Source organism: Onychomys torridus, chromosome 19, assembly GCF_903995425.1.
Source record: "Onychomys torridus chromosome 19, mOncTor1.1, whole genome shotgun sequence".
NCBI classification, from domain to species: domain Eukaryota; kingdom Metazoa; phylum Chordata; class Mammalia; order Rodentia; family Cricetidae; genus Onychomys; species Onychomys torridus.
Genome location: NC_050461.1, coordinates 28,514,132 through 28,541,364, shown reverse-complemented (window position 1 = coordinate 28,541,364; position 27,233 = coordinate 28,514,132). Strand labels below are relative to the sequence as shown.

The window sequence follows — 27,233 nt, the reverse complement described above, 5'->3', positions numbered from 1 at the left end:
TTCAAATCATCGCAATGAGTAAAAGTCATGGGTTGTGACTGAGGAGAAGGAAGTAGAAAACAAGAAGGTCACATCATCAGTTTTAATTGCATGATGCTTTCCAGTTCTCATCTAATTAAATACTCTATATATCTTATGAATGGACAGAGGAGTAAATATTTGTCTATCTTTGAAAGATAGACAAATTCTTCAAATACATATTACAGATATTTTATAAATACTCGGGCTAGTCAACTTGGATTTTCTACCTATTTCTATCACTTCAATGCCTAGATTTTTTTTTTCCTTGTGGGTGTGGTGGTAAATCAGATAATGACTGTTAAAAAAGCCTCAACACCAGAATGTATGAATACTGGGTTGTTTGGAAAAGTGGGGTCCTTGTGGATGTGACTGATGATCTTTCGAAAAGGGATTATGGATTACCCATTTGTACTCTAAGTGGGACTAAACAAGTCCTTGTATGGGGCACAGGGAGATTTGACTCCCATGGCAGAGAAGGCTGGGAGGCAGAGGTTGGAGGACACATGGACATAAGGAATGCCAGCATCAGCAGATACTGGGAGAGACAGAGAAGCTCTTGCGGCCCTGGTGGGAGCCCAGCACTGCTCCCATTTTTATCTCAGCCCAAGGATCTTGGTTTGGATTTCACATTTCCAAACAGATGACAGTTTCCTGTTGACTTCAGTTCCTACATTCATGGTCACTAGTTACAGTACCGTGTACAAGTATGGTGGGAAGAAAAGCAAAAATGAAGTGTAAGGCATTTCATCAGGATGACTGTGGCACCCATCCTCTTTTATTTCCTTGTGTCCTTGTGCATTCTGAAGGAAAGGGGAGCATAGTTCAATGCCATTCTTATTGTCAGATTAATTTTCCCAAAACAGCTCTCTAACTGGGTCATGAGTAATTGTCTGAAGTCCCAATTTTACTATAAATTTGAGGTTCTGTTTGGCCTGTTTATAATTATATCCATATTTTCTGGCACACAGTAGGTTCTCAGTGAATATTTTCCGAATGAGCACATCTCTAAGTATGAGTACTTTCCTAATTGGGGCCCTGGTCTGCTATTTCGCCTATTTCTCTTCACAGTTATTTTTTTTTCCATATTCTTGCCAGGGGGGAATCAAGTTGGTAAGATAATAAATAATGAATAGCAACTACAATTTCTCTTTTGAATAATAACTGTCCAGATGACAGATGGCACCAGAATAGACTGATTGGGTAATAAATATTAATTGAAACATTTTTGTTACATCTCTTAGGAAAGGGAGGCAAATTAGGACAAATCAAATGTGTATTAAAGATTTAGTAAAAAATGTACTTTCTAGTGTATTTTTAGAGTCGGTACAGAGAAAACTCAAATGCATCCTACACCTGCAGAATTCTTCATGATTGTCCTATTCACATTGTCAGTTAGGCTCCGAACCACAGGTTTTTAAAATGTAGTAGGAAATGTTGAAGCTAAAATTGTTTCAGTAGTGGAAATTTTAGCTATTTGGTGAATTTCTAACCATTCTTTCCACCTGACAGTAATGAGCTGCTGACCTTTGGGCTGGGGCCATTATCTTGTCTAGGACAGCAGGTGGAGAAATGGGTTTCCTCAACTTGTGAAAAATTCAAGCACTTGGAAATGTTTTCATGGCAGCTTAATGAATACAGATACATTTACATGGGAATTCAAAGTTTTCAATTGAGAAAAGTTAAAAATTCAAAAGCTCAAGCCACATCCAAGACAAATGAATCTCAGTCCCTGGGCATTCAGCTTTTTGCTTCTTTGTTTCTGTGACACCCAGAGTGGTATGGTGGGAATGCAGATGCTTTTGACCACCATTAAGGTGCCCAGACCCCTTCTATTTGAGACAGGGTCTCATATGTACTAGCAGGGCTTAAACTCAAACTTGATATGTAACCAAGAATGACCTTGAACTCTTGACCTTCCTACCTCTACCTCCTAATTCCTTGGGATAACAGGCCCGATGCTGAGGATCAAACCCTGAGCTTCTTGAATGTCAAGTAAGCCCTCTACCCACTGACCTACATCTGCAGCCTGGCCTCCCAGATGGCCTTTACAGCTAATTTTTGTTGGAAACTACAATATTTTGTTGCTACAGTTCCTGATTTTTGTACTCTGTAGTCACTGTTGTATCCTAGAGACTGGTACAGAGTGATGGATAACCATGATTTTGTGAATTTATTCAGTGGCATTGGCATCTTGCCAAACATCTGTTAAATCATCTTCCACTGACCAACTATATGAGGTATAAAGAACAGCCATACAGCTTTGCTTGAGCTGGTAGTTGTATCACTTGTGGATTTAAAAAAGAGATCAATGGAGAATGCAACTCTGTGATCAATTATGCATTTAGGTTCAAATATATGTGCAGAGATGTAAGGTGGAATTTTATTTCATGTTTTATGTAAACATTGCCTGATGACTCAAGGAGGCCCTTGTACATGGATCCCTAGGGCTCAGTGGGGCCCAGTTTGAAAGAAACCCAGCCAGAAGATTGTTCTTTCTCCCAAGAGAGCTAGTCATTCTGCCAAATAGTCATTTTTCATCTTGCAACATCAAGTTGTATCATACGATGGCAGAAATGGAAGGTATAATTTTGTTTTGTTTTCTTAAGCGTGAATGATATGTATCCATCTTTTATTTCTTAACTTATTTTTAATTTTTTTTGAGATAAGTATCTGTAGCCCAGGCTATACTGGATCTCATTAGTGTAATTCCTAGTGGTCTTCCAATTGCTGGAATTACAGGAGTGAGCTGCCATGCTAGGCATGTAGGCATGTGTTACTGTTTACGTGTTGTTCTTTTGCATACTCTTTCCACTTTCCACATTAAACTTGTAGATTCTAGGGCAGTCATATGTTCTGTGCAGAAATTCAAATGCCAGCTGGTGATGGGTTTGTTAAATATTGGGAGCAAAGGTATCTGCAAAGCTATGGATTAATGATGGTAGAAAGAGGTGACTTTGGGACATGGTGCGAAACACCAGGACTAGAGAGATGGATCCAGGGAACGAACTGGAGAACCTTTCAAAGTACTCTCATTGACAACAAAAGTCTGAGAAAGAATCCACTCATTGTTAATGTGTCTACGGTTGAATATTCTATGGTTGAAGTACCAACATTCCATTTTAGAAGAGCCCTGGTGATTTTCCAATAGCACACCCAAATCTAAGCAAGAGATGGAATCTTTTAGAAGTGGAATTGTTAAGTTGCTGTGCCTAACAAAAGCAAGCACTCACCGCATTAGTTAACCAGGTGCCTGTCACCATAAACATGTGTGATTTTTCACAGAGGTGACATGAGTCAGGGAAGGCAGCTTACTCTTTAAACTTGATCTTTGGTGCAGGACTCTGACAAGCTCTTAATTTAATTCTGGCCTTGTGGTTTATTTTAATCTAGGTTTAATGATGTGAAAATTCAATATTGTTGCTGGATATTAATTGCTATTCTATTTTTCTTCCTTTAAAAAACACACAAGTGTGTCTTACCTGTTTTCATACAAGCCACTGATTCTTAGTTCTCAAGCATATTGCCTTTCCCCTCATACATGTTTCGGCATTTAAAGGACTTTGACTGTCATTAGCTTTATTCTTTTCTATCCATTTATTGAATATGTGCATGTTTGGGCATATATATGATTCATATGTGTATGCATGTATGGGGTGCCTGAGCCTGTGTATGTAGCTATGGAGGCCAGAGTAGAATGTTAAGTGTCCTGCTCTATCACCCTGCCTCATCCCCATGAGGCAGAGTCCCTTACTGAGCCTGGAGATAACTGTTTTTCAACTGTGATGGTGGCTAGAGAGTTGAGGATCCACCCATACCAACTCTGGGGTTGTAAGTGTGCATGACTTTTTCACATGGATGCTGGACATTCAAACTCAGGGGCTCATACTTGCACACTCTTATTTTTTTCCCCTTTTGTATGTGACAAAACAGAGGCCCTGCATGCTAAAATAGCTGGTGAAAGTAACTCACACCTGGCTGGCAATGGAAGGAACAGAAGCCGGGCTGCCTCATGAATGTAACCCCAAGAAGCACTGTCTAAATGCTGTTTGCCTTCCAAGAGTTTAAAGAGCATAGTTAAGGGTGGATGGGGAATCGTTTTTGAGAAAGCATTGGACCCAGTGGCTTAGAAACCAGCCACAGCATCATGGCTCGTAGGACAAAGCCTGAACATGGCCGTCTTGGGGTCCGGGTTTGATTTTGGATGGTTTGATGCTTTATCTAAGATGTTTATGAACATTCAGCAGCTAAGTACCTGAAACACTATTAGTGGATCACCTTATGACGTAGGTCTGAGTGGTGTCTGCCCTTTGCCCCTCTTCAGTTCATGGGTCCATTCAGCTTTATGACGGTCAGGAAGCAGATACTCTTCTTGCTTTCACTGCTGAAAGACACTGACTCCAGACTACAGCAGCCTTGACCTCATGTGTAAGAGGAGTTCCCACTGGGCTTCCCTTCCAGCAAGCTTTTCTAGAATATAGGGGCAAAGAATCAAGAGGCTGACGGTAGATTTGATGGATCAATGATACTTGTCATGGAGAAGAAGTGGGGGTTACCACAAATTCAAGACCAGCCTGGTCTACATGGTGAGTTCTAGGCCAGCCAAGGCTATAGGGGAAGACATTGTTTTAACATGCTCTGTTTTCCCAGCCCTGCCATGTAGTGGTCCTTTGGCTACTTATTAGTCAGTTCTTACATATGGTTCCATTGTGCCTTCAGTTGTGGAGTGCAGTTTGGAGGAGTGATGGAGTTAGATGGCTATTGGTTAAACCTGAAGTGGAAGGTGGTCTGGAGTTATTTGATGGACAGCACTGGGAAGGTTTTTTTATTTAAAAAAAACAAAAACAAAAACAAAAACAAAAACAAAATACATGGGTCCCAAGGAATAAATGGTGAAGAAAATCCAGTCTTCTTTTTCTTCATTTACTTAAATTTACACTTTATTTTATGACTGGGGGGCAGTTTGTTACTGTGTCCATCTATCAGAATATTAGTACTAGGCTTTTCCCCTAGGGCCATGGTTCTCAATCTTCCAAATGCTGTGACCCTTTAATACAGTTCCTCATGTTATGGTGACCACCCCCCAACCATAAGTTTATTTTTGTTGCAACTTCATTTTGCTACTGTTATAAATTGTAATGTAAATACCTGATCTATGTCCCCATGAAAGGGCCATTTGACCCCAATAGGGTCATGACCCACAGGTTGAGAAACACTGCCCTAGGATCTATGATCTAGCCAGGTAGGCAGTGCTGGCTCAGTTCACAGCCCCAGGAATGAGTTTGTCTTATGGAGTAGGCTTTAATTTTAAGCACAGAATGGTTGGTTACTTCCACTAACATCTGTGGCACTATTGTGCCTGGAGGTATATCTTTTAATGCCAGCTATTTTCATAGCTAAAAGGATTCACAACCAGGTTAGACTGTTGATGACTTTTCTCTGCTGGTTGTATATAGAACCTTCTAGTACTATGAGAACTAAACAATAGTATTGAATCTTCTGGGACAGTAACAGCTTAATTTCTCACTGTTCTCTGTGATTCCACTCTGTGGTATCTTCTGTAATAGGCTCTGACCATTATTCCAGAGAATAATGAAGAAAACAATGGCAATAGCCTGTAACGTCCATTTCTACTTTAAGTAGGGGCAATGAGATGGCTTGCTACCGAACTTGACCTGAGTTTGGTTTCTGGAACTCATATGACAGAAAGAGAAAACCAAGTTGTCTTCTAACTTCCACATGAACACCATGGCACTAGCTCCCGCCCTACACACAAAATAAATAAATGTAAAGCAAAATGTCATGAGTGATTATGAAAATAAAAGTTGTGGATTACTGATGGCATCAGCTACGTTTAACATATATAATGAGTTGATGTTACAAACATCAGGGACTGACGATTAATTTAAGAAATTTGTCAAGGGACTTTAGTCATTTTATGGAAAAATGGTTCATACATTTATTATAATTTCCTAGAACCAGAGAATGCTGATGATTAAGCAGATAACCACGTTCACATTCGCTACACTTGATTTGTAAGGAAGGAAGTGGGCCAGGGAAGTTAAGTGACATTTCCAAAATGAAGCAGTTAATGATAGAGCCAGGCAAGCAGCCCAGGGCCTCTTCTTTTACCTTGTAGGCCCATGCTATAAATCTTCATGTGAATCTCCTGTCTGGTCAACATCACACAGTAGTTTGCTTTAATTCTAAGTGGTTGTAATAATGAGAATTTCAGCAAATAGTCTTCATGCGGATAAAATATTGAAAATTTTAGACAGGTCATAAACCACTGCTATGAAATGTAGTTCCCTAATGACAGAGGAAAAGCTGGCATAGCTGGGAAGATGCTCAGATCGGAGTGGTAACTGCCATCTTTGCAAAGAGAAGGGTATGGGTGTGAGGAGGAGGGAGGGAGGGAAGGAGAGAGAGAGTGGGAGAGGAAGAGGGAGAGAAAGAATGAGAGAGGGAGAGGGGCCAAGTAAAGAGGGAGAGGGAGGGAGGGAGGAAGAGGGAGAAAGAAGAGAGAGGGAGGAGGGAAGGAGGGAGAGAAGAAGTGGAAGAGGAAGGGAGGAACAGAGGGAAGAGAGGGAGGAAGAAGAGAGAGAGAAAGAGAGAGGATCAGGGAGGGAGGGGGAGAGAGAGGAGAGAGAGAGAGAGAGAGAGAGAGAGAGAGAGAAGAGAGCGCAGTCTTCACAGTTAAGAGCAAGTACTGCTTCCTTTTCTAGATGACCCTATTCAGTTCCTAGCACCCAAGTTGGATGGAGTACTGCTTCCTTTTCTAGATGACCCTATTCAGTTCCTAGCACCCAAGTTGGATGGTTCATAACCACCTGTTAACTCTACCTCTAAGGGATATGGTGCCCTCTTCTGCCCCCTGCAAGCAGTTGCACAAAAATAAAAATAAGGAAAGAAGAATAAAAGATTTTGGGGGGATGGGGGTGGGGGTGGGGAAGTGGGGGGTGGCTGGGGCTGGTAGCATGTACCTGACGTCCCAGCACTTAGCAGGCTAAAGCAGGAATGTCACATGAGTTCACGTGCTCAGGATCGACTTTGGCAATATAGTAAGACTTCATCTATGAAATTGTAAAATATTAAGGATTTCTTTTCAGAGGACATAACTATTTTGACTGGAGGCAACCCGTAGATGGTTTTGAGTTGGGGGAAAGTGAGATTTAGCAAGGAAAATAGGAAACACATATTTGCATCAAATTTCCATGTAGTATGAAAATAATGTAACAAAACCATTTCCATTTTAAAGTACTCATGAATGATAATTTTGAAGCACAGTAATATGAGCTTTCTAAAATTTATGCAAAAGCATAGTTTTTAAAGAAAAGTGTTCTGATATTTTTCAAGGCATATAAATATTATGAAAAATGACTCACCCATGTGTTTGAAAGGAACTGGCCAGGGAGTAAAGATATCCAACTTGCAGCCTGTATGCAGACAGCTAGTTGTATTACCAGATACGGCCTGCTCACTTCTCAGAGTCCTAGGACTAGCTTTGATCTGTAAAATCAAATGACCAGACCAGGTGATCTAATGATCCTTTTCACCTCTGTGATTCTGTTGTTGTTAATAATTTGAGAAATCAGAGATCAGTTTTAGTCAAGGGCCTGAAAGTTTTATTGAGGGTGTTAATAGGAGCCAGATTCTATGAAGTATAAACCTTGATATTTTAGCAATAGCACATTCTATCTGGACATAGAGCATGGACAAGACAGGTCTAAAGGGGGGCATTTCACTATTTATTGTCCTGTTGTCTCATTATTATGAAAGCAAAATTGTTCATTATTGGAGATTGAATCGGGGGTTGGCTCACATATATATATATATAAAACTTTAGGAAGCAGCCCATATGAAGCAAGGACTAAGGGAAAACTAACAGTGCGGTACTAGCCAAGACTCAGGATGCACACCATGCTCATTAGTTACTCTGTATACCATTTGTGTTGATGTAAGGAGGTATTGGGGAATATTATTTTAAGGTGTGTTACTTTAGTTTATGCTATATTTGTTTAACTCTGTGGAGCTGTGTTACTGTGCCTGTGTAAAACAACTGATGACCTAATAAAGAGCTGAATAGCTAATGGCAAGGCTGGAGAAAGGATGGGTGGAGCGGGCAGGCAGAGAGAATATATAGATGGAGAAATCTGGGAGGAGAGGAAGAAAAGAGATAAAGGAGTGAAAGGAAGTAGCCAGAGAAGGGGTAGACTCCAGGGGCCATCCATCCAGCTACACAGCCACCCACACAGCAAGTCAAGGTGTAAGAGTAAGATTTACAGAAGTAAGAGAATGAGAAAAGCCCAGAAGGTTAAAAAAAAAAAAAAGATAGATGGAATAATTTAAGAAAAGCTGACTAGAAACTAAGCCAAGCTAAGGCTGGGCATTCATAAGTAATAATAAGCCTCTGTGTGTGAATTTATTTGGGAGCTGGGTGGCTGGCCTTTGGGTCCCCCCAAAAGAGTAAAATATCAACCACCACAAGGAGGAACTAACAGAATGGGCTCTTTGGAAACTGGATAATGTCAATGACAGGAGGGAGGTCAGCCATTGTTCAGGAAGGAAAAGACTGAACTGGACATCTTCATGTGTATGAGTGCCATAGAGCATGCAGAGTTCAGCAGACAGCTTTTGGGGATTACTTCTTTTCTCCCACTATGTGTGTGGGTTCCTATGATCAGACTCTGAGCCATCTCACCAGCCCCTGAATCAGACACCGTCGTGATTTGTGTTTCAAAAGGTGGTCTGTAACTCTGTTAGCAAGATGTGCAGTTGGAGAACCTGTTTGGCAGATACACTCAGGGAAAAGGTACATTTTCTGATTTTATTTTTTTTGTAAATCTAAGCTTATTATCACCACATATCAAAAGTTTCTTACCAAGTCTGTTGTATGTTTTTTTTTTTTGTATGACATTCAAGCACTTGCTGAAATGTGTAGTTTGTTTTATATTATTTCCCTTTACTTCACCATAATATGAGAAAGAGAATGTCTATATACCCACATGAGTATACACAGACAAGCTGTCTAAATTTCTCTTTAGAATGGTGAAGGTGAAGAAAAAGGTTGAACATTTTGTTATGGGTAAGTATGTTAAGACTGAGAGTCCTTCCCTCTATGGTTCCAAGCTTCTACTCAATGCTAGATATCTTAAAACAATATGGCTCTGTGAATGTTATGATGCCAAAAGGTTGGTTTTATATCCAGATGGTTTTAAGAACCTGACCATATCAGCTTGGGAAATGTGTGGGAACCAGCAACTACTGGAGTCCAGGACCCAAAGAGGGTAAGACCCCTCTGTTAGAGACGGGGATGATAGATGGGCAGCTATGGTAACAAGGGAGAGGGGTGCTCTAGTTCCTAGCTTATAAACTTGTTGGAAACTTGGAAGAGATTTGGCAACAGTAAAAGAATTTTTGACTGCACAATGGCTAAAAATTCGAAATCAAACATATAACGAGCCCCAGTCATTTCTGACAATGCTTGTCATGTGGCATCTTGCCGTTTCACCCGGCTTTGGTTCTGTGTACACAACATACACTGTGGGTATGTCATCTTGCTGCTCAACACCAACCAATGCTGCCCAAACACTTGCCTGGATTTGAGATGCTTGTATTATGAAGCATAGTCTTTATACTATACGCACCAACTTTTCTGCAGTTCCAGAAGCACAATGGTTTAATTGTGGGGGAAAGTACTTTTACATTTTATTTTCCTGCTATCATTTTTCAGTATGTGACAAATTAACATAAGGCTAGGTCATGTTCTCTTAAAATATTTACTTTAAAAAACATGGAAGACACCAACAAATATGCCGATCAGGACTAAGGACACCCACGAGGAGGCCTCAGTCCTCTGCAAAGGACTATAGGTAAGTAAGGAAAGCTGAGATTCAGAGAGGCGGAATTCCCCAGGGAAGAGGACACCAAGTGGTTGTCCAAACAGTCAACCCTGAAATCATACATACGTGTAACATTATACAGACTGAAGTATACATGCATGTAAAACAAATAGTGAAAAAAGAGGCCTTGAATTGAGTGGGGGAGGGGGATAGGGGAGAGTTTGGAGGGGAGGAAGGGGAAGAAAAATGTTACATATATAACAAAAAATGAAATTATAAATTATAATTTCAAAAATTTTTAAAAAAAATGACTGCTTGATTGAGTTGTTAATTTGAGTTTCATCAAATTGAATGAATTTTATCCTGGGATTAGGATGTCATTTCCAACAATTTCTGAAATAGTCCTAAGGACACGTGTGTTATTTACTATGTATATGAAGTGACTATTTCAATTATGAGTATAAAATCAAAATATCCATGAGCTCTCATGTTCTACATCCCCAAGTATCAAATATTCAGCCAACATTTAATTTGGTCTCTAGAAAGGAGCAAGCACATCATCTCACTGACGTGCAAATTCGATTTCTTTAATAAAGGCAGAGGAATGTTTGAAAATCAAACTTCATTTTTTATTATTAAATGTTGATTTTCATACCTATTTTATATACCTATATATAGGGTGGCATGAGATACCTGAGGTGAAAAGGGGTTATCAGGGGAAGGAGTTCAGAAGCCTTGTCTAGTTTGAGAACTTACAGAATGGAGGAGAGTCAGTGGAGGGCTGGGTGGGGCGTGCTTGATTTATGACTTCACACAGTTCTTTGGCGGAATTCGGATGATAGATTTTTTTTTTTTTTTTTAGTGTGAAGTAGGCAGTATTAAAGATTTCTCAAGTCACTGAGGCATCCACAAATACATCTCTTCTGCAATTGCTCTTAGCCCGAAAGCAGAGGAGGAGGATCATTCCTCTCCAGGTACTTTACCTCACTTTTAATACAAAATGCTGCTTCCCCCAAAGGAAGGAAAACAGGCATCCCACTCTAGGGGACCATCTCTTTAATTGTCTTAGGTGCATGGCCACCACTTCAGCCCTGAGTTAGTGGATTTGTTTCCCATCTGTAAGCTTACATGATATTTTAAAAATTCTCTTAATAAGTGCTAAGAATGTGAGTGACTTATCAACAGCTGTCTGGAGGAAATAGAAATGTCAAAACAATGAGACATCCATAAAGCTCCGGTGTAGAATTTTTAACTTTTTCTTTTTCTTTTTTTTTTTGTATAAAGTTTATTTTAGAGGGGGGAGTGGGGGGAGAAAAAAAAACCCTTTAAATCTGATATCCAGATTAGTACTCATTATGATCACAACTAAAATTGTTAGGACATATTTTTGACTCAGATTTAAGGCAAATTTCAATTCAAATTGTCTTTACTTCAGTCTAGAAAAAGTTGAGAAGAAAAAAACCTGAGGAGAAAATTGAACAAATTAGCAAAGAAATAAGTAGACATAAAGAATAGGGAAACAAAACAAAACAACCAACCCCCCCCCCAAAATAGTTTAATTTGCAGTGTATAGCAGCGTCCCAAAATTATTGAATATGTTTAGCCTAACTTTGATAATATTTGTTCACTGTAGAAAACAGAGATAGGTAGAGTTGCTCACAATATTGTCTTTAGAGCTGGTTTCACAAATATCTTGGTGCAAATTATTTTAGGGTTTTGTTTTGTTTTGTTAATGTTTGCTCTATAAAGCACCTGTTCAAAGTTAAGCATAGAGGTTAAATTACGAAGTGTCTACTTTTGAGCCCACAGTATGTGGCTCATTCCTCTTTTTTCTAGACTTGAAGCAATCATACTGTTGGTTTTGGTTTTCATTTTTTAATCAGAATCTTTATTTTTAGTTGTTTTTTTTTTTTCTTTCCCCAAGACAGAGTCTCACTATATAGCTCTGATTATCCTGGAGCTCCCTATCTAGACTAGGCTGGACATTAACTCCCAGAGATCCACCTACATCTGTCTCCTAAGTGCTGGGATTAAAGGCATGCGCCACTATGCCTGGCTTAATTTATTGGGTAGTACAAGATAATCCAGGTTGCTATCCCTTATCTGAGATGCTTTAGACCAAATGTATTCCAGCTTTGATGGTGGGAGTGGGGAGGTTTTGCATTTGGTCAGCGTTGTATAGGTCTTACGGGTTGATGGCCACTAATCTAAACTATATAATGCTCCAATGTGGGACTTGGGGGAACGCATGTGTTTCTGATTTTGCATACTTGATTTAGGTGCGTTCAACCTGTTATTTTGTCCTATTATGTAAGTTATTTTTAATTCTCCTAACAACATGCAAGACAGGTACTGTTTTGTTTGTACAAATGAGAGAATGGTGGATATTCAAAGAGTTCAGATGGTTTGCTCTGAAGAGTGCATCTGGTAAACTGCAGAGTTACTGGGCTCCAATAATTCACTGTGCAACTTTCTATCCATTCACTGAAGGGAGCTCATTCCCCTGTTGGAGTGGTTCTGTGAGTGAACTTGGATGAAGACAGTGTGCAATGGCAGTAGTTTGGATGTTGGGTGGAGGGGCATTCTTGTGGTGTGCGGGTTAAGGAAAGAGGGAAGCTGTTAGTCGAGGTGAGAATTGTACATACAGGGTTCTTTGAGGTAGGGAAGGCCTCTTGTATTGGAGTGGGGTGCTTATGAGAAAAGAGGGAGATAAACCTGAGCCAATGGGTCAGGGAAGTTGGGCCGGAGCTCATGGGGTCTGGACAGTCAGACTGAAGAGTCTAGGGACTTGAAGAACCAGGCTACTCCTGTATTTACTGCTTTTGTGGTGTAGAGAGAGACTTAAGAAAAGATTCCGAGGACAATGAAATGTGCTGAGTCCACAGCCTGTTTTATGGATTTTGTGCTGCATATGTGGATAAGCTGATGTTTTTGAACTGATGGCTGAAGACACTGTGTTTACACTGCATGTGTTGTTCACATAGTGACAACCTTCTTCACAAAGAAGATCACTCTGTAGTGGATTACAGCAGAAGGAGACGGCGGTCTTGCAACATGGTTTGGCTTGGGAAATAGGCCTTTCTGTGTCTGTAGAATGGGAGCAGTGACTATAAATACAAACAGGTTAGCTTGTTGTATGAGAATTCCAAGGAGTACAGGCAGTGGCCAGCGAACCTTAAGTGTCTGTGGTGTCTCTAATTTGTACCCTGACTTGTATTACCAAGGGTATTTTTGATTCAGAGGGAGGAGATAATTGAGGACTATGGTTAGTCTTTCTTCACTCCATTTTTACTATGTATGTATGTATCATCTATCTATCTATCTGTCTGTCTGTCTATCTATCTATCTATCTATCTATCCATCCATCCATCCATCCATCCATCCATCCATCTATTTACCTATCCCTCCCTCCCTTCCTCCCTCCCTTCTTTCCTCCCTCCCTTCCTCCCTCCCTCTCTACCTACCTACCTACCTACCTACCTACCTACCTATCTACCTATCTACTATCTATGTAGCTAGCTAGCTTGCTAGCTATCTGGGACAGGGTCTCTCTATATAGTTCAAGCTGGCCCAGTCTCCATCACTATGTTCCTTTTTCAGCCTCCCAAATGTTAGTATTGCAGCCGATTTTATTCCTGTTGTAGGTGATGAACAAGGTACAACCACTGCTGCCTCCTCTTTGTTTCCCATCATCCCACTCTTTCATCACTGTCTCCTTCCTTCTTCTTTTCTGTTCTTTTGTCCAGGCATGTATTCGAATGCCCATTACCCTTCTGTTTCTTGGCTAAGAGCCCAGCAGACATGACTAGACTCTTGCGCTGCCAGGATCCTGCTGAGAACCGCTGAGGTTCTTGTCAGTTTCTTTTGCCCTCCATGTATCTACTGCCATTGCTTGGCAGGTCTTGATCTGACAATAGCCAGGACCCCACAAGACAACTGAGGTCTTGGTAAATGTTTCCTGAAGGAGCTCGTTATGCATGAGGGAGAGAACCCTTTCATAAAGGACTTCCCCGTTGAGTACCTGGAGATCAAATATATTATTTTTCTTTTCCTGTAATCTGATTAATACCTGCCTTAATATTGCATGTCTTAATTTATTTTAAAACATCTGAATGTTTTGTGCAAGAAGCATTTGTTGAAGACTAAGTAGTGGGTTGTCATGCACACGTATAATCTTAACACTTGTGGCTCAAAGTTTGGGGTTGGACTGTACTGCATAATGAGGTCCAGGCCAACTGGGGATACCCAGCAGAACTACATCTCAAGAAAGCAAACAACAAGCCCAGAAAACTTCTGACTTCTGGGACAAACACTGGTTATAATTCAATTCCGTCAGTTCATGAGAAATGTAAAGACGTGTCCATGCTTTCAATCTTCACTAGTTTTGGAAATGTTGAGTAGTTGTTAGTCTCTGGAACGGGTGCTCCTTTTTGTCTTAAGAAAGGTAGAATGACCAACTTTTCAAAATGGGAAGATGACTTTTTTTTTTTTTTTTAATGAGAAAATAAAGAGGAAAAGTTAGATTTATGATTAGTGAGATAGCTCAGTGGGTAGGTGCTTGCTGCCAATTCTGATAACCGAAGTTAAGTTCCTAGAGCTCATGAGGTGAAAAGGGATAAAAGTCTATATAGCAAGTTGTCCTCTGACTAATATAGGTTTTTTTTTTGTTTTTTTTTTTTGTTAATAAAGGAGTTTTTGTTGAACAACTATTTAATGCTCGATATACCTTCATTCTGGACTTAAAGGAGGAGGGTTAAGCATTGGTAAAGAGCAGGAAATGGGCTTCTGAGAGGCACAGGGACAAAGAATTGTGTTCCCTGCCAGCAAGACTTATGATCTCATTTGGAGGATGAGGTCCACACACACACATGAAATTAGTGCACATGGCAGTGTTACTCAGAACCTGCATCATCTGTTTTTGATTTCTAGTCTGTATTCTCAAGTGAGTTGGTGTCTGTCGACATATGGAAGTATATAGTCAGGGTTTGAATCTGTTATAATAGGGTGCCCCGGAAGAGCTAGGAAAGCCGGGAAGGAGGTCCTGGAGTTGGCTTGAAAGGATTTCCAGCATGGTTGTTTAGGGTGGAGCTGAACAGCAACGGGAGAGCCAGGAACATTCTTGGGAAGGGAACTGGTTGATGTGGGTCTAGTGGGGAATTTTCTTACGTTGAGGTGAAGTGTGTGTGTGTGCTCTGACACTTAATGTTCTTTTGTTATGGCTATCCGAGTACCCATTCTGGGTTAGGAAAATCCTACCTTTCCAGGTGAGCTGAGAGGGAACACCCTCTTTCATTCACAGAGAAGTTGATGACTAATGCTGTAGGCATCAGTGGCATGAGCAGAGCATCTGCCCTTCCTCCCCTCTCCTGTGCTCCTGAACCACACTCAAGCATGACATGGAGTGGGACAATCTGGGAGCTACCCAGTAAGCTTGTAGAAAAAAAGTCATCTTCTCTTTGGACAGAATTAAGTTTCATTAACTTCTTTAAACCTTATGGAACTAGTTAGATAGCATTGTGTTTGTATTGTCCTCTGTGGCCAGGAGCAGAATGGGTTTTGTGTACATCATCTTACTCAAGCTCCATCTCATCACTGAAAGGGGGTGCGGTTGTTGGTTCCAGTTCACAGAGAGGATGTACCACTTGGTCAAGGCCCCATAGACAGCAGATAGCTAGGAAGTAGCCCAGGGATTTCTGCCACAGATTCTGACCTACAGCTCATAGCCTTGGCCTTTTCTGCTAAGGAGAGTGGGTCAAAATGTTAACACCCTGCACATAGGTTGATGTATGTTGTCATTCAAGGGTTCTTCTGAAAATAGGAGCTGAGGTAGGGTTTGGATCTGACCAGTATAGCTTGTCATTGTTGTGTAGAATGTGAAATTCAAGGCAGGCTTTCTGACCCTTCACTTTGGTGCCTTGGATGCTGACTGGAAATCAAAAAAGATAGACTGGGTCCCTAAGCCAGATGAGGGAAGAAGGAACTATAGAAGAGGAAAGTGATGAATGTACATTCCAAACTCATGCCAATCACTCTGGCATGAGTTCTGTGTGTCATACCACCATTCCATGATGCTGGGCATTTGTGGAGAGTGTCTGCGCTGTAGATATCTGCACAGCCAACCTTGCCTCTCCCTTCTCCATTCATATTTGTTCATGCATCGTCTTGCCAGCTCAAGAGGCCTTCAGCTCTGTGGTAATTCAACCCCATTCTCTTAGCCTACATCATTTATTTTCAGGGCACTTCTCTCCACCTGGCAAGTCATAAATCCTCTTGTTGTCTGTCTCCTTGCTACTGTGTTTCACCAGAGCAAAGAATTTGGTTTGCTGCCCAATCCCCGCGTTTTGGATAGATTTGTTCTTCGGCAAATGCCCGGTTAATGATTTTGAATAGATGGAAGAATGTGAGGAAACCGAGGTGTAGAGTTTTAGATAATTTGCCTGTGACCTCATGAAAAAATTATGCAATTAGGTTTTAGATTCTGTTTTATAATAATAGGTCTTATGATTACATCATGCCTCTCCCACTCTCCCCTCACCAGTGTCCCTCTGAGAAAAGTCTATCTTCCACAATTTTTCTAAGATGTGCACCTTGGGATTTGGGGATAAAGGTAAAAATCCGAAGTAACCAGTCCAACTTTTCCCTTTTACAAATGAGAATTTCACCATGAGCCCTTCAGTGTAGATTACTTAATCAAAGTTGTACCACCATCGGGCCAGACTTGCGTCGGCTGCCATCTACTCTGCCAGATTCACTTTATTCTTGCCATAGCAAACCCTATTTTGCTGTGGAACTTAGCTCATTGGTGATTGGTTTGAAATAGAGGACCTGTACTTTGAAATCATAGTAGGAATCTACTTGAACATTGGCTGCCATTCACCTCCCCAGAGGGCCTAGTGGATAGCACACAATGAAATGGGACTGGGAGAAGCTGGGAAGTATTTCCCCTGTGTGAAGAGAGACTAGCCCACCAGCACCTGCTATTGCTCCAAGAAGCATGCTCCAAGAGAAAAGGATGGTACCCCAACAAAAAAGACCCAATGCTTGCTTTTGCCAAATAAACCCCTCTGCCTGACAGATCTCCTTGCAGATTCCTTAGTGTGAGGTTTTCCTGTGCTTTCTTAGCCCTTTTCTGTTTTTCAAAGGAAGATGGGCCTAAGTAGGGAGGACTGGGTTGGAGAATAAGGTAGTAATCATTGGTTAATTGTTCTTTGGACTCACCCAAGCATCAGTGGGCTGGGTTGTCAAAGTTCACAAAAGGAAAATAAGGATCAATAAAAGAGTATTTATTCCCTATCTTTATGACCCTGGTGATAAGGGTGAAGAGTAATGTGTTTTCTCTGCCCTAATGCCATCTCTCCTAATGGATGGTACTTGGTCATGCCATTTCCTTCCTGGGAGTCAGCATAGAAGAGCTTTGGCATGGATACAAACCACCTGGGCGTTCCTGGGAGCCTTACCCAAATTGTCTGCTCTGCCAGCTACACAATAGATAATGATTCAGGGCTGGACTCTGAGACTGAGGCAAGAAAGGATGCAGCAGATCTGATATAGGATTTTAGTCTGAATTGTTACCTTCATTTCTTAAAAAAAAGATCTGTTGGCAGAGGCAAGACCAGTTTATTTACCATTTACATACCTTGGACACATGGGTAACCAAAATGGATTTGCCTTGCTTTCCCTAAAGCCAGCTCTGAGGTTGTACATATGAGCAGACTAGTGACCTCAGTGTCATTTTGGCTCTAATCTCCACTATAACTCGATGCCCTTTCTGAGGACTAGTGCCAGAGACTATTATCCTATCGAGATGAAGAGTGTGGGTCTGGGGCTGCTTGGCTGGTATTGTTGTCTGCCCCAGTGAAAGGGATTTATTTCTCCAAATTTCCGTTTCTCATCTTTAGAATACAGGCCCAAATGAGAAGCACCTCTTAGTACCATTGTAGCCACCATCCTTGGCACATCACCAAGTGCTCCTTTTCTGAGGACAGAGCAACCAGGGGCGGAAATAATGAAACCTGAATTAATTAACATTTACATTTCAGATGCAGAATGAGAGAAGGTTCCCCCCGCTTCCCAGAAGATTTTCAGTCATTAAATTTCTCATTAATAACAGAGATGTGTTGGAATTAAAAAGCTGTGAGACTTAAGCGTGTGTTTGCTTACACATTCCGTTCAGCCTAGTATGCCTCTCTTGTGTGCGATTCATGTATTCGTCCTTTGAGGTAGGGTCTGACTATGGAACGCAGATTGGTTTCAAACTCACTATCTGAAGAAGTATTAGAGTGACAGGAGTCATGCCTGGCTCCATAATTGAATAGTTAGAGTTCACTAAGGTGCAGAGCCTCATGAATCTTATGTCCTGATGTTAATGTATAGGTTAACTATATATATGGCCAGGAAATCTCATACAGTGGTGTGGAAAGTAGGCATGCATGTGGAGATTTGATGTCACTTAAAGGAGACCATTTGATAGCAACTTTGCTAGATGGGGAAGTGTTTTTACTACATGGAGGACACTTGTGGTTTTCATGGGCTAATGGGAAGGACCTCTGTAAGGGAAGAGCAAAACCATCTCTCCAGATCCACACTGGACATTATTTAAGGCAAGAGGTTGAAAGGACAAATTGCTTCCACTTCAGAAGGAGAATGTGGGAGCACACTGGGAATTTGTTCCAAAGGGCTCAAAAGTAGGCATCGTGCCCTGATGGGCCTTTCACACGGGGGGGCTGCTGTCGCTGCTGAAAGAGCAGCCTGTCCCTGTCTGCTCATTTTCATCTTCTGTCATATCTGTATTCATGTGTGCCAGTCCCCACATAAAAGAGCACAGCTTGCTATTCCTGTCTTTGCTTCTGTGACCTGCAGTAAAACCATTAAAAGTGTATTTTAAGGCTTTTACATGAAATAGTAATTTATGCATGGTGGTTTTTTTTAAAAATCATTTGGCCTCCAGCAAGAAGCAGTAGTCAGAGGCTCTAACGCCTCAGGGAGCAGCAGCAGCTTGCAGGGGCCTTGGGAGGGGCTGGGTTTCAAGGGCATTCATTGCACATCGTGTGTGTGTGTGTGTGTGTGTGTGTGTGTGTGTGTGTGCGCGCGCTTGGCAACACCAAGCAACTGTAACAGTGTCACCTGGGAAACAGGACCTAGACAACTGCTTGGTGGACTTGAAACCTGCTCCAAACAGCTATTGCCTTCTGAAGAGGACTTCAGGAACCTCCTTTAGGCCGGTGAGCTGGTAGGCTGAGGAGTTTGGGGTGGTCCAAGAGTGGAGAATTTGGCAGCTGCTGCGTACATTCTCCATGTTATTCTCAAAGGAGTGTTTGGAGTAGAATTGAAGCCAAGTTGGAGCACAGATAGTTACAGCTGGGAAAAGAGAATAGTTCATTCCTGAGGTTCTCATTGTCCAGCTGAAGAGACCCTGGTGTATAGAGTGGTGAGGGCCTGCCTGAGGCCAGGCAGCACCTGGGGAAGCTAGCTTGAAATGCAGACCTCTGACTGTCTACCTTCTTTGGCAATGGTCTCTTAAAAATTGTCTCATTTAAAGGAAAACAGCACTCACTATATATTAACAAAATCAGTGGGGTGGAGTGGACTAGTAGACAGAATATTCAATGTCATACATAAATGTATACTTTTACCAAATAACCATTCTTATTAACTTTATATTGATCATCTTGAATTGGTTGTTATTATCTAGTACTCTTGAATATTAGATAAATTTAAGTTAATCATAAGTGAGAGTGTTTGTTCCATTGTTTTTGTGGTATTAGACATTGAACCCATGGCTTCCTACATGCTAAGTGAGCACTCCAGCATTAATGAGCCCATGGCTTCCTACATGCTAAGTGAGCACTCCAGCATTAATGAGCCCATGGCTTCCTGCATGCTAAGTGAGCACTCCAGCATTAATGAACCATGGCTTCCTACATGCTAAGTGAGCACTCCAGCATTAATGAGCCCATGGCTTCCTACATGTTCTTTGAACACTTCAGCATTGAGCTACACTCCCTGCTACCCAACCTTCCTGACCTCCTTTCTTAACTAATAAGTTGCCCAGATTGCCCTTGAAATTTACTCTCTAGTGCAAGCCAAACTCAGACATGCAATCCTCTTCCCTCAGCCTTCTGAGTAGCAGTCACCACCAGGCCTTTGGCACCATGATTGGCTAGTAGAAGCTCTTTGTAGCTTTAATGTGGATTCATTCCTCCTTGCTTTTCTTCTTGTTTGTATTTATTTAGTGTACTTAGCAAGTGAGCTGCTGTTTAACTTGATGATGTTTTATTTCCATTCCACACATGCAGCCTCTTCCACACCATGCAGATTCTTTTATCCTGTATAAATTTGTTTTCTGTGGCTAAGCTTTTTTTCTTTTTAGTCCCATAGTTTTAACTCTCATGTATATGTTAATGATTCTAAAATTATCCTCTAGCCAGTAACTCTTTCCTGAGCTCCCTTTCCAAATGCCTGGAGCAATTGTTCTTGGTTGCTTGGACTTTGGAGTTACCTGAGGATGCTGAGTTACAGACTGAGATTGAGCAAGTGTGAGGTGAAGTCTGAGACCCATACTTTCCTGGCAACCTTACGCCTGGTGCAGCTGGAAGATAGAGATGAAGGGAACTTCCCTTTATGGAGGTTCATTAATTCAGCTGAAATGATCAACAATGGACTGAGGAACTGAAGAAAAGTCTTGATGACCTATTTATGTACACAGGGCACTGTAGGAAAGTGAGCACCAACAGCCTAAAGAGATTTAAGAGCTCATCAGCATCTAGCTCATGTTTATAGTCTCCTTGTTTTGAGCTGAAGACCATTCAGTTACATGGTAAACATGTACCTCTAAACAAAACAAACAAGAAATATTAAAAAAGACTAAACTACCACAATAACAAAACACAGCCTCATGTGTACTGTTCCTAGGTTAGAGGGAGATGAGGTTGTTTATAGACGTTTTATAATGGGTAAGAATGATTTGGCAAGCAGGTAAATGGGTCTAAAATAACAAGACAGTTGTTTGGGGAGAAGTCACTTGATGTGTTAGGGGCCTTTCTTGTTGCTGTAATCAAACCCTTGGCAAGAAGCAACTTCCTGGAGAAAGGGCTTCTTTTGGCTCTCAGTTTCAGGGCACGCAGTCCACCGTGGCAGGGGAGGCACAGAGTAGGAAGTGTTCGGTCACTATACATTTGCAGTTGCAGAGCGGAATGGGAGAGAACAGGAAATGGGGCCAACCTAAGAGGCTTCAATGCACACCCCGGTGACTTATTTAGGCCCTCCCACCTGCAGGCCTGCCCCCAATTGGGGGCCTAGTATTCAAACACAGGTGCCATTTCTCATTCAAACCACAACACCTGTGCTCAGGATGTAGCATCCCTTCTGGTGTTTTCCTGCAGGTTGCTAATGTTTTTGAATCTTCTCCAGGAACTGACTTTGAAGTGAGTAGTGGGGCTTCGGAGAAAAGTTTGCATTATGCTTCAGGAAGGAAAGGGGTGAGGGATGGCAGGGACAGGAGATCCAAGCGAATGTGGTCTCCTTTAATTTAAAACATTCACTGTACCAAAACACTTGACCTGGAAACACGATTTGGATAGCAAATGTTCTGAGCAAGTCTCCAGTCTAGACTGAGGTCATGACACTCTCTATCAAAACTTATCTGGCAGTGGGTGATACGGCTGCAGATGGCCAATTGTGCAGCCTGTGGAATTTTGTTACTTCTACTCAGGGAAAGCCAGTATCGTGACTGACATCACAGTAAAGAATCTCAGCATCAGCCAGCATGCAGCGATGAGTTAGTGTTCCTTAAGCAAAGTATGGGGCTTGGATTTAAACGTAGTAAAGATGGTGTTGTGTTGTTAGATGCGTGGTGGATACTAGTAATTTTGCAAGGCTTAGGACGTGCTTCTCTAGAATGTCTCCAAACTGTCTGTGTGTGTGTGTGTGTGTGTGTGTGTGTGTGTGTGTATTGTGTGTGTGTGTGAGCCACAGCAGGCATATAGAGGTAAGGGACAATTTACAACTTGCCAAGGTCAAGGACAATTTTATTAGAATTTAAAAGAAAGAAAAAACTCAGGGCAGGCAAGCTATAATTAAACCTCAGTGTCTGCTCAGAGGAGAGTGGAAAAGGAAAGAAAGAAAGGCTGTGACAGCTTGGTGGATAAGCAGCCACACGGTAAGGAAGAATACTTTAGAGAAAAAGTTAGGAGGTCCAAAATGTCAGGGAAACCCCAAGTATTAAGGACATCATGCTTAGAAAAGAGATAGAAGAGGACATTTCAGAAAGCAGGTAGAAACACAGCACTGCATACTATAACCCAGTCACTACGGTGCTAGCGACAGGGATGCTGGGAAGGAAACATCCAGTACTATCCCATTAAGGGACTAATTATTCTACCCATCTCTTTAGTGTGGCATAAGGTGAGCTTGTGTGTAGAGACAGTCCCTTGGCCAAGAGATTGAACACACCCAACTGGAATGTTAGGTTTCCACACCAGCCAGAGGATTGTATTCTCTTGACCAAAAGGATAGATATGTTTCTGCTCTAACCTTATCACCTTTTGCGTTATTCTCTTGAGACAAGATCTGTCACTGAACCGGGAGCTCACCTGTTGGCTAGGCTATGCTGGCTGCCCATCAGGTTTCCAGGACCCCACTGCTCCCGAATGCTTGTTTTGGTTGTAAATATGAGTGGCTATGCCACTCATATTTATTTTTTACACAGCTTCTGGAGACACCAACTCAGTGGTTCTCAACCAACTCAGTGGTTCTCAATTTGTGTGTCATGACCCTTTGTGGGGGGGTCCAGTGACCCTTTCACAGGAATCACCTAAGACCATCAGAAAACACTTGTGTGTCATGACCCTTTGTGGGGGGGTCCAGTGACCCTTTCACAGGAATCACCTAAGACCATCAGAAAACACATTGCGATTCATAGCAGTATCAAAATTACAGCTATGAAGTAGCAACAAAACCAATTTTGTGGTGGGGCGTTACCACAACATGAAGAACTGTATTAAAGGGTTGCAGCTCCAACTAATGTCCTTGTGCCTGCAGAGCAAGTGCTTTTTACTCACTGAACCATCTCCCCAGCTCTCAGTGGAGTCTTTAACAAGTGTCCTTACTAGAATGAGTGACTCCTGTGGTCTGTTTCCATAGCAGCCACTGCTTAGCATATTGTGTTGGAGTTGTACATGTCTTGCTTACTGAATATTTGGCCTGTTTTATCGAAAATGTATCTTCACTTAATTGTTTAAGGTAATAGAGACTGAAATAGGTTTTCAGTATATCTTGACTCTGTAACTCAATAGACAACCAAATGTTCTGTGGGCAATGGGTGTCATACGTTGGAAGTCTAAGGAAATCTCGCAGTTGCATGCATTGGGCTGCCTGAGGAGAACAGTTTACTGCCTCTCTCTCTCTGTAGCTGCTCTTGTCATTATGGAAGTTACCAGCCATCTATGATGCCTGAACGTGTGAAATGTGTTGTTCAAACCATGCTGAAAATAACAATTACAAAAGAAATTTCAAGGTCCGAGAATGAAGTAAAGGAGCCGGGTGTAGTCAAAGCACTCGGGAGGCAGAGCCAGGTGGATCTCTGTGTATTCAAAGCCAGCCTGGTCTACAGAGAGAGTTCCAGGACAGGCTCCAAAACTACACAGAGAAATCCTGTCTTGAAAAACAAACAAACAAATAATAAAGAATGAAGTAAAGGGATTTTGTTAATTTGCTTGTTAATGATATGTTGCAGTGATAGTACTTGGGGTATATTGGGTTATATATATATATTGACATTTAACATGAATTTTACCTACTTACTTTTTTTTTTAATGCAGCAACTAGAGAATTTTTCATTTCTTTTGTGCTTCTGTTTATTTCGCTGGTCCTGGTTTCTAACATATTTTGTTTACTCAGAACACATTCAGAAGTTTTCCTACCACTCTAGTTGCTTTCCAAGATTTGGTGGAGCATTTACTTCTTAGCTGTTTGCAATCTTAGGAGTTAATAAATGACCTAAAATAAATGCCAAGATACCACCTGTGAGCCTAGCGCTTCAAGTTGGATCTTGGAGATGATTTTTCTTATCACTGTATGTTAGAAGTTGTTGTTACTTATAAACATGAAACTTGATGCGTGTCTTTATACTATGACCTACAGAATGATAGGAATCTAAAAATGAAACTGGAATGATGCATCTAGGAAGCTGAGGCAGGGGGATAAAGAATTCAAGGGCAGCCTAGGCTGTACAGTGAAACCCTGTCTAAAAATGAAGACTAAGTAGAAAATGAGAAATGTTATTTAAATTTAAAACTTCATTTGTGTGTGTGTGTGTGTGTGTGTGTGTGTGTGTGTGTGTGTGTGTGTGTAATAGGAAGGTATATGTGTGCCTACACTTGGGTTTGCGGAGGCTGGAAGAGGACTTTCATTGTCTTCTCCTATTACTTTCAACCTTATTGCCTTGAGACATGATCTCCCATTGAACTTGTATCTAACTATTTTGGCTATCCTGCCTGGCCAGTAAGCTCCTAGACTCCACCTGTCTCTGTCCTCCAATGTTGGGTTTCAGACCTATGAGGTCATGCCTGGTTTATTATGAATGCTGGGGATTTGAACTCAGGTCTTTATGATTGTAGAGCAAGTATTCTAATCCACTAAGGCATATCCTCAGCCTGAGAAATTTTAATGTAAGGTTACCAGTCCATATTGTCTACACAGTGTCTTGCTTGTTCAAAATTGCAAGGCCTACTCTATTATCAAGGATATTTTCTGCTTCATCACTTTTTCAGTATTTAAAACTTAAGGATTTTACAACTTTAGATCTCTATCTTTCTCTCTTAAATTTACAGTGTCTAAGGCAGTTTTTTCTTTAAATTTCTATAGTCATGGAGTCCTTTTCTAGTGTATCCTAAAGTATGTCTCTATACAGCCAACGGATTAAAATGAAGCTGCAGAGGTTGAGGGTTGGGACTGGTGGAGACCTAGAGATACCTTTTCTCTGCCACCTGGTCTTTAAAAAAGAGGATGGGGGAGGTGACCTAGTGGGCTGAATTAAGGTGTGATAGTGAAAAGCAGCTTTGACAGTGTGGAGTAGATACCACTTTTAGAACTGGATGTGACTTGAGGTCCTGTCCTTGCATTTGTAGGATGAATGTATCTGTCAGGCCTCCACCAAAACCAAAAAAAAACCAAAAAACAAACAAAAAAAACAAACCCAAAAACAGCAACAACAACAACAACAACAAACCAGTAGAGCTGGCAACAGGCCAAGTTTTTCATCTCCCAGTAGAATCATCTTTTACAAACTACCCTGTGATAATAACATAAAAAATAGACTGTCTTGGGCTATTAGTATGGGCTAAGAGAGATGAGGACACTTCAGGTGTGAGAATGCACCAGAGATAAGATGTGGGTGCAACCACTGTGATTCATGGAGCAGTAGCCCCAAGTGAGAATTAGGTGGATGTGCAGGAGGTAGCTAATCAATTTCTCTTCTTTCCAGTGCACTCCATCGCTTACTGCAATGCACTGATTAGGGTTTAAAATGGCCCAATGAATTATGCAAAAACTGCATCTGCAGAAGGGGCTGTCTTGCAGCCTAATGCAGCACAGATGGAAAGACCCTCTTTTAATCATTGTTCCCATAGTACTTGGAAGCATTTTTGAGGAATAAGCACTCAGAAGTAGAAGTGAATGGCCTTCACGAGTAAATGAGTTCCTTCTGCAGGGAGGAACCGAGAGGTATTTGTGATGCAGATGGCTGCTCTGGGTTTGAATGTGCATCCTTATCATTTGAGATTTATAGAAGCAAAATGGAAATACTTGCTTTTAAGATGGTTCCACTAGAGAAATTACTTCTGCCCGCCTGGCTCAACATGCATTATTATTATTATTTTCAAAAATGGCGACAATGAACGTTTAAATGCCAATTCACTCCAATCAAGAGAACATGCAAATCATCTCTCTCCCTGATCCTTAGTTACTACTGAAGAGATGGAATTAGTTAGCATGCCCTCACTTTTATTAGCATAATATTAATGCAAATGATCAGGAAGGGCTTTTCTTGAAAAAGAAAGAGCCATGGAAAGCAATTAATAACAGTGCTTATTTCTTCAGAAAGGAAGAAAAAAAACATTTCTGATTAGATCTTTAACTCTGTTATCTGTGCCAAAGACCTACTTGGATCTAAACAGGTACCTGCTTCTAAAATCAATATCAGTTTAGGTCTTCCTCTCAGAGAACAGCAGACAATGCACAGATAGATGCATTTCAGAGCCAAGATGGTCTGCTGTCACCTGCCAACAGTTCTTCCGGGGACCATAACTGTCAGTGCCCATCTCCGTGTTTGGGAGGCTGCCTTAGGAGGATGGAGCTTTCAAGGCCAGCTGGGTTACCTCACCAGTCCCTGTCTCAGAGCAGCAGCAAACCCCAAACTGTCGCATAGGTTCTGTGAAGAAAAATCTGAAGTGATACTTTAGATGCCAACTCCAGATGCCTTAAGGACTAGGTTTAAGGAGTTCCAGCAGGGGGACACTATTATGAAGAGGACACTGACTAATTCTTTATTTGCTCAGCGGAAATGGCTTTAAACTAAAGGGAAGTGGAGTTCAATTCAATAACAGGAAGGCATTCTTGGCCGTGGAGAGTTTTGTAAAATTAGAACAAGGTATAGGAAGAGGCTGGGATTTCCTTCTTACCTCCCCACAGTGCTACCATGGTTTTTTTTTTTGTTTTTGTTTTTTCTACTTTCTGGCATCTCATCCTTGCCCAGCTACCATACCTAGTGTCCCCACAGTCAGCCAGGACACTCATCACAGCCCCTCCCCCACCCCACCCTGCATTGTTCTTTTCCTGACCTTGTTAAACAATGCAGACTCTGGACAGAGGTGACATCCAGGGCCTCTTGGGACTTTGGACATCAACATGTATTAGCAACTCACATGGAACCAGTGTTTGCTGAATGAATGAATGTCTGAATCACTGGTTGCAAGTCTATTTATGATTAGCAAGCAAGGGCCCCATTTCTGGAGTATCACTGTACAGAAATACTCAAGTGTTGCCACCATTAAATCTCAGTGGTCTTTGGCGTATTCATTACTTACAGAGGAAGTACAGGGGATAGGAATTTAGCTCAGTATAGAGCATGTATTTAGCATACACAAGATCAGTGGTTCTCAACCTTCCTAATGCTGCAACCCTTTAATACAGTTCCTGGTGTATGTTGTGGTGACCTCCCCAACCATAAAATCATTTCATTGCTATTTTATAGCTGTAATTGTGCTGTTATGAATTGTAATGTAAATATATGATATGCGGAAGATGTGATAGGCAGCCCCAAAGGGGTCCAGACCCACAGGTTGAGAACTGCTACTCTAGATTTAACGCCCAGCATAC

General features: G+C 41.4%; 1 protein-coding gene across 3 annotated transcripts in view; it reads left to right on the top strand.

Annotated features, from left to right (window-relative positions):
- Nucleotides 1–27,233, top strand: part of Arhgap18 (Rho GTPase activating protein 18) — a 215,394-nt gene that overhangs the window by 99,398 nt on the left and 88,763 nt on the right. The window contains exon 1 of one of the 3 annotated variants that reach the window (XM_036168866.1): nt 19,025–19,081. The exons of the other annotated variants lie outside the window; for them this stretch is intronic. The gene's annotated coding sequence lies outside the window, so the exon portion shown is untranslated. Of the gene's footprint in view, nt 1–19,024; nt 19,082–27,233 lie in introns of those variants that run through there. 3 annotated transcript variants of the gene reach the window in all.